Raw genomic sequence first — 19,207 nt, 5'->3', positions numbered from 1 at the left:
TGGAAAGTAAATAACAAGAATGCCACAGTCGGACGTCTGAGCGACATCACATAAAGGGCTTATATCGAAAGTAAATAACAAGAATGCCACAGTCGGACGTCTGAGCGACATCACATAAAGGGCTTAAATCGAAAGTAAATAACAATAGTGCCACAGTCGGACGTCTGAGCGACATCACATAAAGGGCTTAAATCAGAAGTAAATAACAATAGTGCCACAGTCGGACGTCTAAGCGACATCACATAAAGGGCTTATATTTCACCATTCGAATTCAAGCAGTTCACGAATTTAAATCATTCCAAGGAAATACTCAGTACATAATAATAAACGGGTTAGTCCATCCACAGGAATAGCATTCAGCCGGGTTTAACACTCATTTTTATTCACCGGAGATTTCTCACTGGGACTGACACTGAGACAGACGTTGAGACCGACACTGACACTGACATAGATAATTTGATCATAGTCCTTGACCATAGATACGGTTTCTCGAATGGTTTTGACTCTGCAGAGTTTGTACTCTTTAACCACAGCCAACGGATTTCAGTAGTCACGAAGGACTAGTTCCGTCTATGGTATTTTAGAAGTAAACACATCTAACCAGTACACACCCATTCCAGATACCGTTGCCAGGGATCACCCTAGGCAACGTTCAAGAAAAACTTTAAGACGGGGAGGCCACAAACTCGAATAGCATGGGATCAAATTTATATCGCGTGCTCTAAGTGGTGCCCCCCTCTCGGTCCCAACCGGAAACACCCATGCCCCCTGACCAGATGACGGGCTTTAATCCATGGCCATGGAACCCTCATCACGCCCCCTCTACTTGTTGTGTACGTGGAAAGAGGTTTGCAACTTACTAAACCGTATTCTTTGCAGAAAACATGTGGTAGCACGAAAAGGGGGACGGACGGTAACGTGACTTGATCCACGTTAACACTATAGTTAAACAGTTGACATAAGACTGGCATGCTTCAACAATACCATCTTACCACATTTCATGTCACCACATGATCATGTTATCTGCCATCAAATGACACATCAAGTTTCGAAGCTCACTTGTAGTTGCCTTGCATGCAATATAACACTTACTGATGCTTATATAAGGAACAATTGCATTTTTACCCCTAGTTGGTTCCTACCCACGGGTTTTGCCCTTACTTTTCGAGCTTGCTCAGTTTTGCCCTTACTTTTTCCGTCGAGGGCCCTCGAATGCCCTTTGACCGTTTGACCAAAACTTTGAAAATTCATAACTAATTCATATGAAATCAGAAAAATGCAATTAAGATATAAAAATGTTCAGATAAACATTACCTTTATGTGCATATCATTTGCATTCAGGACAAAAATACGCTTTAAACTACCTGAGGTAATTAATGTTATTAACATTATTAAAAATAAAAAGGTATAAACAATATTTTTTTCATGAATAAAAATTACAGGCAAATGTGTGTGATGTTTTCTGAACATCCTGATATCTTATTTGCATTTTTCTGAGTTTGTATCAACTTGTTATGAAGTTTCCAAATAATGGTCAAAGTCGTTAGAACATTCTTAACAAGATGATACGAACTCAGAAAAATGCAAATAAGATATCTGGATGTTCAGAAAACATCACCTACATTTGCATGTAATTTTTATTCATGAAAAAATATTGTTTATACCTTTTTATTTTTAATAATGTTAATAACATTAATTACCTCGGGTAGTTTAAAGGCTGTTTTTTTCCTGAATGCAAATGATATGCACATAAAGGTAATGTTTATCTGAACATTTTGATCTCTTATTTTCATTTTTCTGAGTTCATATGAATTAGTTATGAGTTTTCAAAGTTTTGGTCAAACGGTCAAAGGGCATTCGAGGAACCACGACGGAAAAAGTAAGGGCAAAATTGAGCAAGCTCGAAAAGTAAGGGCAAAACCCGTGGGTAGGAACCAACTAGGGGTAAAAATGCAATTGTCCCCTTATATAAACATGCCATGAAATAACTACTCAAGCAAACATGCAAAACACTCATCATATCAAAGTTTCAAACATGCTTGCCTGGTTCAGAGTAGTCGGAGTCTAGCTCAGCGAAGTTTGCAGTTCCGTCACCTCCTCCGGTATCTATGGTATAAAGAAATCGTATACTAGCGTAAATACCGTGTGTGCATAAAAATTGTTCCAAATATTTTCAAATAAATATGATAAAAAACTAGACAGAAAAATAAAGATGACAGAAAAAGAATCAATTCAAAATCATCTTCTGTTTAACAGTTATTAAGGTTTTAGTCAAGGGACTCATTTGTAATGAAACAGAAAGTTTCCAAGGGGTAGTTTATAAAAAGGCAGAAAACGTTTCAGTTAGAAAGCGTATTCTGCCCGAAGACGTTTTCTGAAAACGGTTCGAAAAAGAGAAAAAGCTGACGAGGGGGTCCCACTCGTCAGGTTTGAATCTTCAAAACAGAGCACACCGGCGCCCAAGGGCCGCGGTGGTCGCCGGCGGCGATCCACGGCGAGGTAGGGGGAAAAGAGGGTACCTACGGGTTCACTGAGTCCTTCCGCACCTGTGGGTGGTGGAGTTGGTCGTCGGCGATGATGAGGACATGACTACCTTGGATATGACCAAAAATATTGCATATATGCATATTTGTCAGGTGATTTCTAGTGCAAACTATTCAACAATCTATTTATGTTATGCAGAACAAAAATACTTCACACACTTTTGTGTTTTGTCTAATTGCAGGTGTATGGGACATTTGTACAATCCACATATGAAGATAAGGAAGAAAGAGATGTTTATTTGCTGTCCAAAATGTTCTCTCACGTCACTTTTGGCCCAAGAGAAGATAGAGTCCAAGAGTCTCACGTTCTGGATTCAGATTCGGACTGCACAGACATACCTGACTCAAAACGCACACAAGTTTTTCATACGGACTCCGAATTGGGTGATTCTTTTTTTGTTGGAAACTAGATTTCGTGCACTTTCCAACCCAATTGGAATCACCTTCAAATTCGTCCGGAGCGTTGGGTTGTGGACGAAACAATCTGATGCTGCAGCAGAATCCGAGTCAAACTACAAGTCCAAAGGTGTTACATCATCTCCACTTGGGCCCATTGGCCTTGTACGACCTAGATTTAGTTTTAGGCTGCCTTGGGACGTCCTCCCACCTCCTTGGCCGCCACCCCTTGCTCCTATATAAGTAGATCCATCTAGTAGCTTTTGCTGGGGATTTGTTTAGTTAAAAGTTAGCCATTGCAACTTCGTGTACTTCGTTTGTGTCCAACGACCAGACCAAGACCGCTTCCGGATCCCCACCATTATCAATACTTCATCTATATTCGCAATATTCAGATTGCTTTATCATATTCTTGCTTGTTCTTCGATTGCTTGCAGGAATAGACCTTCGTGGTCAGGTTGATTGTGCTCCGGCGTGGTCAATAACCTCTCGGAGTTGGTTTAGCGATTGCTAAGGCGCAACGTCGTGCACGTTTGTAGTCGGATCGTCAAAGTCGTCTCCACCAAATCGATAGTTATCATCTCATCGAAAGATCGGGACACCTCGCCTCTATCAAGTGGTATCAGTTTTCAGGTTGCTCGGTGAGAATTTCCAGTTTTCCTAGATTAGATTTATTTTCTTACCTATTGTCCAAGAAAAAGCCACAAAAAAGTTAGATCTATTCATCCTTTCTCCAAGCCAGTCTGGGCCTTTGCAATTTTCTTTTCATTGTATGCATTATTGAATTATCGGTTGCATCATCGTGTCGACTTGCTGGTCTTAGTGTCTAGTTCGTTTAGAGTTTCGAGTTCTTTTCACATTAGTCACGCCGCCGCTGCATCGTTAGCCCTTCCGTTGTTCACCATCCATCCATCAGTTTCCACCACGTGCTACCCACCGTTCATTGTCATAATCATAGTTGAGATCATTCACATCTTCGCTTGATCCAATCTGCATCTTATCTAGTTTGTTTGGAACGAGAGAGAGAAAAAAAAAGGAGAAAAAAAAGAGAAAAAAGTAAAAAAAAAGTCGGAGAAAAAAAAGGAAAAAAAAAAGAGAAAAAAAAAACAAAATTCGGATCTATCTAGACTCAATCTCGTAGTTGAATTCGGATTGGAATCTGTTTTGTGCACTGTTTAGTAAAACAGGCATAACTTCCTCATATGAAGTCCGTTTTGGCTCCACAAGTACTCAAATTAAAGCTAGCGACTAGACGCATCTGAATAGTTGCAGAAGCTAGTTCAATATTTGACACCTCAAAATCGGCTTCTAAATAGGTCTTTTTGCCCTCCAAAGTTCGTGAACACAGCTTGTTCCAAATTTTTAGGCCAGTTTTAGAATTCTTTGACTCCTCATATCAACTCGGAATTGAGTGATTCTTTTTGCATTGGAAAGCTTGAGTTAGTAGCATTCTTTGAAAGAATTTATCAGAAAATTGTCTCAAAGTTTTTAAGAGGAAAGTTGGAGAGAGAGTTGTTGTATATCCTGCTTGGCAGTTGTTTTTCATCATTATCTTCACTTATATCTAGCTGTCAAGAGCTACTTAGTATCCTTCATTGATGCTAGTTGTGCTACGCCGTGACCTCATTAGTGTTCTAGGCTCGCGTCTCTAGTCCGGTCTAGCCTAGGACCAGCACAGTACCGTCGTTGAGCGTTTATTCAACATTGCATCTTTGAATTGATTATTGCTAATCTTTTGCTACCATATATAGCCAACCCAGCTCCACATATTTCTATACCGTGTATACGTACGCTCCCCTGGCAATCGCTTTACTCAATATTCGGAGTTACTTGACATCGCTGGTTGCCGATCACCGCCTGCTGCATGGTAAGAACTTGTAAGACATTGATATTTGCTTTACTATGAGCGTTTTACCACCACATCCTAATAGTTCATAGGAACATTATTCTCGAATTTTGGTTCTTGTTTCTACTAATCATGACAGGTTCCAGAGATAGAAGTTCTTGGATGACGGACACATCTTCACCATCACGAGAGTTGGGACAACACACACAAGCACATGGTCAGGTTATCTCTTTGCCATCATTTGAGGGTATATTTAATCCTGCTATTTATCTAGCTTGGGAGCTTGAAGTAGAACAAGTTTTTAGTCACCATGATTTTTTTGAACTTGAGAGAGTACGAGCTACCATTAGAGCATTTACTGGTTTTGCTTCTGTTTGGTGGAGTGTACATTGTAAGAAAAACATTAATAACCAACCCACAACTTGGAAAGTTTTGAAAGCTGTAATGAGACAACAATTTTTTCCTCCTTACTATCGTCGTGAATTGCATCGCAAATTGGAGCAATTAAAACAAGGCAGTAACACTGTTCATGCTTACTACCAAGAGTTCAAATCTTATATGCATCATTGTGACATAGAAGAATCTGAGGATGATACAATGAATAGATTTTTTGGTGGTTTGAACCATGATATTCAGGCAAGATTTCAGTATATTCCTCGTTGCATTACTGGTATGTATGTCCGTGCTTCTACCTTTGAGAGACAAATACATGAGGATGCATTAGGTGACTACAACAACTACTATTCCAGTTCATGCTCACCACCGCCGGTGGGTTCCTCCATCATTCCACCTCGGATTGTGAGCGCGATATCATCTCAAGAGTATGGTACATTATCAACGTCCGTACCTACATCAGCTACATCTCTGCGAGGTAACAGTAAAGGTCTTGATGATATAACTTCACATGAGAATGAAGCATGCCTAGTTAACTTGAATGCATCATGTGTTGAGTTACCTGTTGATTTGAGCACACCACCTATTTTAGAGACTCTTTTTACTGTCATGAATGCGTCATGTGATCAAACAACTGAAATATCAACAATTTTGAGTGCACCCATTGAATTAACTGTTGATGCAAAAGAACCAATGTTTAATCATTTTGATATGACCTCTAATCTTGATGATGATTCTGTGTCTAATGACTTATTGCATGTTTGCTTATTTAAGCATGTTGTAGCATGTAAATTTGATGCAAGTAAGGTTTATTCACCAATGTTGGGATGGTTTAATGATGAACATTGTCAATCTTTTGAAATGAATAAGAGCTTCACTTATATGTGCAAACTGAGTTGCAATATTTTCATGCCTTCTACTTCTTGTGCTAATTTTTTGGCTTTAGATTTTATGAACTATGCAAGTTACTCATCTATTCATGTGTCATATATGCAAAAATCAAGGGAAGTAAAAATGGATGACATATACATATACAACATGTACACCTTGTCTCTTTTGTTAGCCACATTTCAGATTAAGCAACGCCGATGACGGCTTTATTTTCAAGAAGGGGAGGATGATGAGGACCTGACTACCTTGGATATGACCAAAAATATTGCATATATGCATATTTGTCAGGTGATTTCTAGTGCAAACTATTCAATAATCTATTTATGTTATCCAGAACAAAAATACTTCACACACTTTTGTGTTTTGTCTAATTGCAGGTGTATGGGACATTTGTACAATCCACATATGAAGATAAGGAAGAAAGAGATGTTTATTTGCTGTCCAAAAAGTTCTCTCACGTCACTTTTGGCCCAAGAGAAGATAGAGTCCAAGTCTCTCACGTTCTGGATTCAGATTCGGACTGCACAGACATACCTGACTCAAAACGCACACAAGTTTTTCATACGGACTCCGAATTGGGTGATTCTTTTTTTGTTGGAAACTAGATTTCGTGCACTTTCCAACCCAATTGGAATCACCTTCAAATTCGTCCGGAGCGTTGGGTTGTGGACGAAACAATCTGATGCTGCAGCAGAATCCGAGTCAAACTACAAGTCCAAAGGTGTTACATCATCTCCACTTGGGCCCATTGGCCTTGTACGACCTAGATTTAGTTTTAGGCTGCCTTGGGACGTCCTCCCACCTCCTTGGCCGCCACCCCTTGCTCCTATATAAGTAGATCCATCTAGTAGCTTTTGCTGGGGATTTGTTTAGTTAAAAGTTAGCCATTGCAACTTCGTGTACTTCGTTTGTGTCCAACGACCAGACCAAGACCGCTTCCGGATCCCCACCATTATCAATACTTCATCTATATTCGCAATATTCAGATTGCTTTATTATATTTTTGCTTGTTCTTCGATTTCTTGCAGGAATAGACCTTCGTGGTCAGGTTGATTGTGCTCCGGCGTGGTCAATAACCTCTCGGAGTTGGTTTAGCGATTGCTAAGGCGCAACGTCGTGCACGTTTGTAGTCGGATCTTCAAAGTCGTCTCCACCAAATCGATAGTTATCATCTCATCGAGCACCACGTTGATAGCGGCCTCAACCGCCGGCGGATGGCGGTTCGGGTGGTGATGGATCTCGTCGAGGAGGGCTGCAACCTCCAAATTGAAGCTTGGGTTAGAAGTGTGGGTGCACTAGGAGGTTGCTGACAAGGTATGGCAGGCGGGGTTGTTCTCACCGGAGTGGATCTTGCCGGAGCCCGAAGCGGATCGGGGCGGTCGGAGTCGGGGAAGAAGGCCTCCCCGAGGTCTCCCTAGTAGCTGGGCGTGGCTCTGGTGAGGTGGAGGGGTGATGCCTGGTCGAGATCGAGCTCTAGGCCCCCTTTTATAGCCGGCCCGAGGCGGTTGCCGCGATCGGGATTTCTCCGGCGGTGATTACGGCGAGGCAGTGGTTGAACGGGAGGTTTAGGGGTCGGGGCAGCTGCGGATAGGTTCACTGGTTCCATCCCGGGGCTAAGCTTGGCAAAACTTGGGCGCTACTCCACGCTCTCGACGGAACGGCCTCATGGGGCTCGTCGGCGGCAGAGAGCGCGCTCTGCGCCTCTCTGGTCGCGGTTACTGTGCTGCAGCGTGCACAGGGGAGGGGATGGCCACACGGAGGATGCTGGTGGCTTGGGCGGTGCTGTACGGCGCCGAAAGGCAGGGCCGGCCCCTGCTGGCCGCCACGGGTGGTTCTGCCACCGCCGAAGATGCCGGCCATGAGGTGCCACGTCGCCACCGACACTTGCGCCCGTCCAAACGATCGTGCGGCGCATTGGATAAGAAGGAGCAGTGAGCATTGTGCCAATGTGGGCACTAGCGAGATTGACGCCGTGCTCTGAAGAAATGACACTGTCGACTGAACTGAATCAGTGAAACCTGAACTTTTTCTGAATTTCGACAGAAACAGTGCATGCCAGGTGTTCAATGAAATGTTTTTGGCATGAGGAAATTTCTTCAAGAGTTGATCTTTGGTGAGGTGACCTCTCAATGCATCTAGGGGCTGCATGATTTATCTCAGAATTTTTGGAGAAGAAAAATGATGAATTTCACCAAAAATGGCAAATCTGGTCCAAACTTGCAGCAAGCAAAATTTGAAAAATTTGAACTGTGGACAGGTGGATCTTGATGGATCTAGGTTGGGGGTACTAGGGACTAGTCAGAGGAGTTTGTTTGGGACCAAAACTCAAAAGGGTTCTGGTGGTTCCTTTGTAAATCACCTAGGTCCAAAATAAATGACATAAATAGTTTTGAGGATAAAATAAATAGAATAAAAATAAAAAATGGGTTGAACTTGCTGGGATTGGATATTTGACTTGACCCAAAGTGGAGGGAGGGATTTTGGAAGAAAATTTTCAATCTAGGTCATGGCAAGAAAAAAAATTTGAATGAGGAAGAATCAATCCATAAGTCATAGGGTTATTTTTAAAAGAAAGAATTTCAAAAACTTTCCAAAAGAAAATATTTGTGTTGAGTCAACACTAAATGAAAAGCCCCCAAGACCAAAGTAAATGTTGGGAAGAACACATAAAATATTTGCCATAAAGGTTTTGAGAAGGAGAGGCTTTTTAAAAATAATAATAATTAAATAACATCCTTTCCATAGAAGGAAATTAATAAAACCAAATAAAATTTATGGGGTGTTACATTGAGATTGCTCGCTGGGGCACTTGCGTCCATGTTGATGCGCTCTTGTAGAGGTAGTGGTAGAATGTCCAATGGGGATAATGGGTTAAAGCCATAGATGACCTCGAAGGGGGACTTGCCGGTAGTCGAATGTCTTGCGCGGTTGTAGGCATACACGGCGATGGCTAAGCACTCCTCCCACTCCTTGATGTTTTTCTTGATCAACACACGTAGGAGAGTGGATATCATCCAGTTCGTGACCTCCATTTGGCCATCGGTTTGTGGATGATATGCCAAAGAGAATAGAAGCTTGATTCCTGAGGGAGTCCTGGATTAAGGGGTCCTCGGATAGCCAGACTATATGCTTATGCCGGACTGTTGGACTATGAAGATATAAGATTGAAGACTTCGTCCCGTGTCCGGGTGGGACTCTCCTTTGCATGGAAGGCAAGCTTGGCAATTCGGATATGTAGATTTCCTTCTCTGTAACCGACTCCATGTAACCCTAGGCCCCTCCGATGTCTATATAAACCGGAGGGTTTAGTCCGTAGGACAGGGACAATCAGAATCACAGGTTAGCTTCTAGGGTTTAGCCTCTACGATCTCGTGGTAGATCAACTTTTGTAATACTCTGTTGACACACGAACACGTCACGTGTACCCTCGACGCCGGGGGTGATGCACCGCAGCTCACGTCGAAGGAGACCCGACCGACAGCGCGATACGCAAGACAGTCGGCGGGCGCTTTTGCAGACCCAAAAACCCCACACCCCCGGGAGGGACCCCGCCAGGGAGTGTAGCGGCTATGGGCTGCCCTAGGTCGATTCGCTCGCCCCTAGAGCCTCAGGATTCGCAGCTCTCAAACACGAAGAACAGCGAAGAACGAGAGAGAAAAACGGTGGAGAGATAAAACGTAGATGAAAAAGTAGTATATTGATTTGTTCGATTGTGTGTTGTTCAGTCGGCCATCACCCCCAACATATTTAAGAGGCGGCTGGACTTCCCGTACAAGTAAAGGATTCATCTAGGCTTTCCTTACAAGAAAAATTACATCAATTCGCGTCCTAGAGTCCTAGTTCTATTCCAACTCGGATTCAGTCTGAATCTGGCCCAACTTCTGTCTTCCTCCTTGTGCAGGCCGCCGAGCCTCCATATGACCTCCGATCGAGATGGCCCAAATATCAAACTTGTGCGCCTCGACGATATGAACAACTCTCATGTTGATCACTTTTTCAAATAAGGCCATCTTGAATACTTTTCGAGGTCGTCTTTACCTTCCAGTCGGACTCGGTCTTGAAGTAGACTGAATTATCCGAGTCTTGTAGTGAATTTGCAGGCCATATACTATCTCTGATGATGATGACTCCAAAACCAAAGTTTACCGTCTTGATGATACGCACAACTTCTGTATTGAACACTTCTTCATCCGAGGTCATCTTGATAAACTTTCGGGCAAATGTTCAGTTTCACTCGGATCTGAGCTCATCCACTCGGATATTAGAGACTTCCACTCGGACCATCCGACTCGACCTTTTCACTCGGAAAACAATCTTTCACTCGGATGACTATATTTTCACTCGGAAGACAAACTTTTACTCGATCGATAAATTTTCACTCGACCTTTTACTCGATCGATAAGTTTTCACTCGAACTTTTACTCGATCGCTAGGTTTTCACTCGACCTTTTACTCGATCGGTAGGTTTTCACTCGACCTTTTACTCGATCGATAGGTTTTCACTCGACCTTTTACTCGATCGTTAGGTTTTCACTCGACCTTTTACTCAATCGGTAGGTTTTCACGAACTTTTACTCGATCGGTAGGTTTTCACTCGACCTTTTACTCGATCGGTATGTTTTCACTCGGATGGTAAGCTTTTCACTCGACCAAAAACATAGCCTGATCTTGATTTGTCTCCCCAAGTCTCATACGACCACGGATTGAGATGAATTATATATGAAAATCGATCGGCTCAACGAGACGAAACTTTTCTGTGTTGAAGGTTTTTCAATTCAAGGCCGTCTTGAAGGCCGAATTGCTCACGCTTTGCATCAGACACTCATCAACGTGTGTCTGGTGTCAAGCGTAACATTTTGGTCTCTGGCCTGTCCAGACCGTATTGACTATAACTTTTGCATATGAACTCGGATTGAGATGATTTATATATGAGAATCAATTGTCTTGACGAGACGAAGAAAATTCCTTTAGAGCACTCCTTCATCTGAGGTCACATTGAGGGCGCAATCGGCCGAAAAGCACTCAGAACATTAAATTTTGTCACTCGGAGTATAGCTTCGGCCACTGAGATGTGGTCGAATGGCGATAGCCTAAACATCAAAGTTGTTCCACTCGACGATATGAAACTTTCTCATGCTGAAAACCCTTTCACTCTGTATTTTGCCAAAATCAGTTGTCAACACATGCCCCCCTGTTTTTCGGCAAAGCTTGCATGCCGATAAATAGTATGCATAGTGTTCATTCTAAGGACGATGTCAACACTCCATTGGCCATTTATTTTTCTCAGGGTGATAATTATGTATCGGCCATGTTTGTGCTAAGGGCGATAATCGTATATCGGCCATTGCCTACTTAGGCTTCCTGCCATACACTCGGGTGGTACTTTTTCAAATATTTGCCATTGAGAGCTCGAGGTAACAATGCCCCTTGTATTGATTCCACCAAATATGAATTTCCGGGAACAACTCTTGTAATCCTAAAAGGACCTTCCCAACTTGGAGACCACTTCCCAAATTTTCTATCTCTTGAACCAATTGGCAGAATCACTTTCCAGACGAGATCACCAACTTGAAAATTCTTCAACTTGACTTTCTTATTGTAAGCTCTTGCCACCCTCAACTTATCTCTCTCTATGGCCTTTAAAGCAACCAAACGTTTATCGGCAACCTCATCAATATTGTCCATCATTAGGTTATAAAAGTCTACTGCCGATAAATTATTTTGTTTGGCTATTCTCAAAGCATTCAAATTTACTTCTACTGGTAAAACGGCCTCTTGACCATATACTAGCTCATATGGAGTTACCTTCGTAGCACCATGCCTTGAAATTCTATGTGCCCATAAAGCTTCAGACAACAACTCATGCCATCTCCTCGGATTATCCTCAATCTTCTTCTTGATGAGCTTGATTAAGATTTTATTGCTAGACTCGGCTTGTCCATTAGCTTGGGCATAATATGGAGAGGAATTGAGCAACTTTATATTATAAGATTCGGCAAACTCTCTGACTAGGTGTGACATAAAAGATGAACCTTGATCTGTAGTTAACGTTTGAGGAATACCGAATCTATGAATAATGTGTTCGGTTATGAATTGGATTACCTCCGTATGTGTCATGTTCTTGAGAGGTACTGCTTCGGACCATTTAGTGAAATAATCAGTTGCCACCAACACGAACCGATGCCCCTTTGAGGAAGATGGATGAATTTGCCCAATAAAGTCTAAACCCCATCCTCTGAAAGGCCACGGCTTGATAATAGGATGCAACATAGCAGCAGGAGCCAATTGAATATCACCAAATTTTTGACAAGCTTCACACCCTTTATAATATCTGAAGCAATCATTAATCATGGTCGGCCAATAAAACCCAGCACGTCGTAATAACCATTTCATCTTGGGAGCCGACTGGTGAGTACCACAAATGCCCTCATGTACCTCTCCCATAGCAACTCTTGCTTGGTCCTCATCCAAGCATTTTAAAAGAACATCATCAACTGTTCGGCGATAAAGGTCATCATCCCTCATAGTATATTTAAAAGCCATACGCCGAACAGCCCTGTCCACCCTTTCACTCGGATTGCACAAGTAATCAACAATGGGCTTTCTCCAGTCGGAATTATCACCTGCACTAGATTTTTTGTTAATGGCCGAATCAGTCGGTTCAGGTTCGGCCTCTCCCATATTGGCAAGACAAGACATCGGTCTTTGAGAGATATGAAACATGCTATGATCAACATGATATCCAGATGCTTGCTGTGCCAACTCATTTGCTTTCCAGTTATCATGTCTAGATATATGTGCAATGTTAAAACAATCCAAAGTAGAAATTATATCTAGACATTTATCAAGATAAACATTAAGTGATTCATCCAAACACTGAAAGACTCTGGATATTTGCTGCACCACTAGTAATGAATCACCGTAAGCCTCAATATGTGTAACACCTATAGCAAGTAGCATCTCTAAACCGAATAACAATGCTTCATATTCGGCTTGATTGTTTGTGCAAAAATATTCTAAGCGGCATGAGGCTTCAAAAACAGCACCATGAGGAGATATATAAACAGTACCAACACCTTGGCCATTGCTACAAACTGAACCATCAAAGTACAATCTCCATGGCACTAATGAAACAAGGTTTATATCAACATCATGCTTGTCATTAATCCAATGTTCAACAATGAAATTAGCAACAATTTGGCCTTTCATGGATTTTAGAGATTCATAAGCCAAATCATATTCAATCAAAGCATAAGCCCACTTGCCAATTCTACCACTAAGAATTGGCCTATGCAACATGTATTTAATGACATCGGTTTGACAAGCTACTACACAAGCACTCGGAACTAGGTAATGTCTCAATTTTGTGCAAGCATAATATAAGCATAGACATAGTTTTTCAATAAATGTATACCTTGTCTCGGCGTCCAATAAGCGTCTGCTCAAATACGTAATGGCATGCTCTTTTCTTTCGGTATCTTGAGTCAAAACAGCACCAATAACACCTTCCTCTGCTGCGATATAAAGCTTAAAAGGCTCTCTATGCTTGGGTGCTTTCATTACCGGAGGAGTGCACAAATAATTCTTGATCATATCAAAGGCTTCTTGCTGTTTTGCCCCCCAAGTGAAATCAGCATCATTCTTTAACCGAAGGATAGGAGTAAATGCATCAACTTTCCCTGATAGATTAGCTATGAACCTTCTCAAATAATTGACCTTGCCAAGGAACTTCTGCATATCTCTCTTGCATGTTGGAGCCTCCACTTTCTGTATAGCTTCTATCTTTTTGGGATCAATCTCTATGCCATCTTTGTGAATAATGAAACCCAAAAACTTGCCAGCTGACACGCCGAAAGCACACTTCAAAGGATTCATCTTCAGTCCATACTTTTTCATTCTTTCAAAAGCTAAACGCAAATCGGCCAAGTGAGATTCAAAAGCATCCGATTTGACAACAATATCATCAATATAAACTTCAAGTATGATACCGAGTAAATCATGAAAGATCAAATTCATAGCCCTTTGATATGTGGCTCCAGCATTTTTTAATCCGAATGTCATTACTGTCCACCCGAACAAACCAAGGAAACCAGGACATTGGAAAGCCATTTTGTACATGTCCTCTTCAGCCATAAAAATTTGATTATATCCGGCATTACCATCTAGAAAGCTAATAACCTTATGTCCAGAAGCATCATTAATAAGCATATCGGCTATTGGCATAGGATACTCATCTTTGGGCGTAGCCCTATTCAAATCTCTGAAATCAATGCACACCCTCAACTTGCCGGATCCTTTCTTCTCCACTAGGACAATGTTAGAAATCCACTCGGCATACCTGCAAGGTCGAATGAAATTAGCTTCAAGCAGTCGACCGATCTCTTCCTTGATCCGGTCGTATGTTTTCGGATTAAACTTTCTGGTCGACTGTTTATAAGGTCTAAAACCGGCCTTTATAGGCAACCGATGCTCCACTAGCTCTCGGCTCAACCCTGGCATCTCATGACATTCCCATGCAAAGCAACAAACATATTCTTTCAATAGCTCGATTAATTTAGCTTTACAATCGGCTTTCAAATTTTTGTTTATAAATGTAGGTCGACTGACTGATCCGTCTCCGATATCTACCTCTTCTAACGGATCGGCCGATGTAAAACCTTGTCCAAGTTTATCCATGTCATCCAACTCCTCAATAGACTCATACATATCGTTCTCGCCAGACCGATATTTTACAAGACGTTTTTGTAACCACTTGGAACTAGAATCCATTTAAACATATCATACTTTGGAGCCGATTGCATTCAGTCGGCTTTAAAGACACGGGCACAAAACCATTCTTGGTCGCGCTGAGAAAATCAAACTCTGATAAGTCACGTCCCGTCAAGCAAGTAGCATTGGGATGTTGCCAATCCACCGATGCATCGGCCAAAGCAACACAGGCCGAGTTATCCGCATGAATGACTTCCACTTCATCATCAACCCACTGAATCAAAAACTGGTGCATAGTGGATGGGACACACTGGTTTGCATGAACCTAATCACGGCCTAGTATAACGTTGTAGTTACCTTGCACCTCAGCGACAAAGAATGCAGTAGCCAAAGTTTTGCTTCCGACTGTAAGCTCCACATACATCACACCTTTGGCTTCAGTTCTCTCTTTGCCTTCAAACCCGTTGAGCACCATATTCGTCTTCATCAGTCCTTCATCGGGCAAACCCAATTTTTTGAAGACCGAATAGGGCATAAGATTTACCACAGCACCACCATCAACAAGCATTCGACTGAGTGGCGATCCATTGATATGAACTCTGAGATGCAACAGTTTCAAATGTGTTACTGGTTCTTTTGGCTTCTCGAATATTGTGTTTTTAGGGCCAAAATCCAGCTGAGCCACTTCCCCTTCCTCATCTACAGCACGAAACTCAGCAGGTAAGTAATATACCATATTGATATCCATACCTTCATGAACCGGTGTAGACTCATAGTCCAACATATCAGCCTCTTCTTCAAGTGGATCGACCGATTCTGAAATCTGGTCGAGTGAAGGAGAAGTAGGAAGTGTTGTAGACGATGTAATAGCTGTCGCATCGTCCTCCTTGGGTGGTGTAGGCACTTCTGTGATAGATGTAGAAGCTGATGTATCTTGTACTTGTTTAGGCCTCCACACTTGTTTTGCTGGAACCATGGGCCGAGTGTCATTGAACAACTTATCTCTTTGCTTCTCGACCTCCTGCTCTGCCATCTCTTGACTCCTTAACCTCTACAGTTTCCTCTTCTGTGTCTTTGTTAGCCCTGGAGGACACCACTTTGGTCGAGTGTACTTAGCATCTCTCACCTTTACTTGGCTGGTGCTTGCTTCATGGTCATTATCCGAGTGTTTTGGCGCGATAGCAAGTATCGGCTCAGTCGAGTGGTTATGCAAAGTCGGCTGCTGTATGGGGAATGTTTCGGTACCCAAGATAAGTGAGTCGACATCCATTTTCTCCTTGCCTTTTCCCGACTCAACTACTGCAACACTTGGTGACTTAACACGCAATTCTTTTCGATTTTCCAGATGCATGAAATTTCCATTCGGGCGCACCTTTTTACTCAGATGGAATCCACTCGGATGGGCGTCACTCTGATGGAATCCACTCGAATGGAACTCACTCGGATGGATTTCACTCGGATGAAATCTACCCATCCATATTTTTTCATTTGGATAGCTTCCACCTGGGTGCATTCTTACACTAGGATAGTTTCCACTCGGTAGCATATGTTGACCAGCCGACTGATAGTCACCAATGTTCAATCGGCCATTATATGAGTAATCAAGTCGATTCCACACAGATTGCCTCTGCTCTTCTGAAAACTGCGCCCTTGGTCCACTCGGTTTCACACACTGACAGAATATATCATCTGATGGTGACCTTGGTCGTTTCAAGTATGATAGCCGGTTAGAGCTGGAACCAGCCGACTGATTAGCATATTTGGACAGCAACATATCAAAAGTTGGCTTGATCCGCTTGCGTTGCACTTTAGCTTCATTCCTCTTCCATTTGCCAACTTCTGGACTCTTGGGCTTAACAAACTTAACTCGAGTGTCCTGTTGCACCTGTGTTTGCCCCCCGAGTGTAGGATTCTTGATGGTGATCTTGATCACTTCCTTGCCATCGGGTTGTTTATCAAGCACAACATGTCTCCCCAAGACCTTGTCGCCCTCCTTGTCTTTCCTGGGCTCACCAACAATGACATTAGCTTTATTAGCAGATTCGGCTACCTCCGGCCGAATGAGCAGCTTCTTCCCTTCTAAATCCATGGTGTTCATTGGAAAGGGCTGTTTATCAACTTGCATCTCAGAAAAGTTCAATCGTCCGTCATTAATGGCCGATTGTATCTGTCGTCGAAAAACATTGCAATTGTTAGTAGCATGAGAAAAAGAGTTATGATACTTGCAATAAGCATGCCGTTTCAGCTCTTCAAACGGCGGTAAAGTATGAGATATTCTAATAATCTTAGCCTGCAGCAAAGCATCAAATATTCTATCACACTTAGCAATGTTAAAAGTAAACTTCATCTCTTCATCACGATTCTTGTGAATCGGTTTCAGATCATTGCAAGTAAAGGGTTTGGCCTTAGATGGCCAAACAAATTCAGTAGCAAAAACATCACCCTCACCGTCCGAGTGATCACTATCATATTCCACCATATTCATCTTTGGACGATCGGCTTTGTACCTATGCACTTCTTTGAGATCTTTGCTTCGGTTTTCCTGAGCCAAAGCCCTTTGTAAGACTTGGTTAATATTTAAGAACTCATAGCCTTCTAGCTTTTCTCTAATGGGAGTTCTCAAACCACTCAGCACTAGGTCTACCAAGTCTCTCTCGGTTATCACCAAACTAAACCATTGGTTTTTCGTTTCTCCGAACCTCTTGACGTAATCGGAGACCGATTCATCATGTTTCTGTTTAACCGATGTTAGATGTGACAACTTGAGTTCATTGTCGCCGCTGTAAAAGTGATCATGAAATTTCTGCTCTAGCTGCGACCAAACTCGAATGGAACCATGTGGTAAAGAAGAAAACCATGAAAATGCGGTACCAGTTAATGATAAAGGAAATAAATGCACTTTCAACTCATTCAGTGAGCCTGCTTCACCTAGTTGTGCCAAGTATTGACTAACATGCTCCCATGTGGTTTTTGTGCCCTCTCCATTGAACTTAACAAAATCTGGAATTTTATATCCTGGAGGGCACTGGATGGCATCAAAGTACTCGGGGTACGGCTTTTGGTAAATCCGATTCCGAGGTAACTCAACTCCAAAATTCTCTCGAAGCATCTTAGCCATCTCCTCTCTAAGATTAGCTAAACCATCATCCATAGTAGACGATGAAGCTGGTGGCAGTGGCATAGGAGGAGTAGGATTACTAGCTGTAGGTAGGAATTGTGGCAGGTATGTCGACCCATAATTTGCTAGTGGTCGAGTGGTTGTAGCTGTAGGTAAGGTTGGGTTCGGCGTTGCCACCGAACCTGGCATGCTCATAATAGGATTAATGGGTGCAGCCACAATCTGATTTGTTTGGGTAGGATAATAAGTCATCGGCACGGGAGGCGCCGATGAGATAGGTAAAGCCAGATTAGGGTTTTGCACACTATCAGCTACACCATTATTACCACTAGTCGATTGAGATGTATTCTTCTGAGCATTAGTATTTTCTATGAAAGTTTGATAGACTAGATTGTTACCATCAGCAATACGACTTTCAATCTCAGCCCACTGCTCAGGAGAAAAGGTAGTACTTACAGAGGGTTTAACCTGCTCGTCTTGAAGAGGAGGGAACTTGATTTCTTAAATCGGAGTGATGTTGCCTTGGTGATCCTTCTTGAACTTTGCAAGGAACTCCTGCAAATCCTTCTCCTCACGCGCCTTCTTGTACTCCTCATAAACTTGGCGATGATCGGCCGATATCTCATCAAGACTGGGCTTAATGATATTATCGGCGTCTACCTCGGATGGCTTGGGAAGATCGGACATGGTGGATGATGATGATTGATCTTCGTTCCCCAGCGGAGTCGCCAAAAAGTGTGTTGACACACGAACACGTCACGTGTACCCTCGACGCCGGGGGTGATGCACCGCAGCTCACGTCGAAGGAGACCCGACCGACAGCGCGATACGCAAGACAGTCGGCGGGCGCTTTTGCAGACCCGAAAACCCCACACCCCCGGGAGGGACCCCGTCAGGGAGTGCGGCGGCTATGGGCTGCCCTAGGTCGATTCGCTCGCCCCTAGAGCCTCGGGATTCGCAGCTCTCAAACACGAAGAACAGCGAAGAACGAGAGAGAAAAACGGTGGAGAGATAAAACGTAGATGAAAAAGTAGTATATTGATTTGTTCGATTGTGTGTTGTTCAATCGGCCATCACCCCCAACATATTTAAGAGGCGGCTGGACTTCCCGTACAAGTAAAGGATTCATCTAGGCTTTCCTTACAAGAAAAATTACATCAATTCGCGTCCTAGAGTCCTAGTTCTATTCCAACTCGGATTCAGTCTGAATCTGGCCCAACTTCTGTCTTCCTCCTTGTGCAGGCCGCCGAGACTACATATGACCTCCGATCGAGATGGCCCAAATATCAAACTTGTGCGCCTCGACGATAC

Source organism: Triticum dicoccoides, chromosome 5B (genome assembly GCF_002162155.2).
Source record: "Triticum dicoccoides isolate Atlit2015 ecotype Zavitan chromosome 5B, WEW_v2.0, whole genome shotgun sequence".
Classification (NCBI taxonomy): domain Eukaryota; kingdom Viridiplantae; phylum Streptophyta; class Magnoliopsida; order Poales; family Poaceae; genus Triticum; species Triticum dicoccoides.
The sequence above is the reverse complement of the archived record's forward strand: the minus strand, read 5'-3'. Positions refer to the sequence as shown.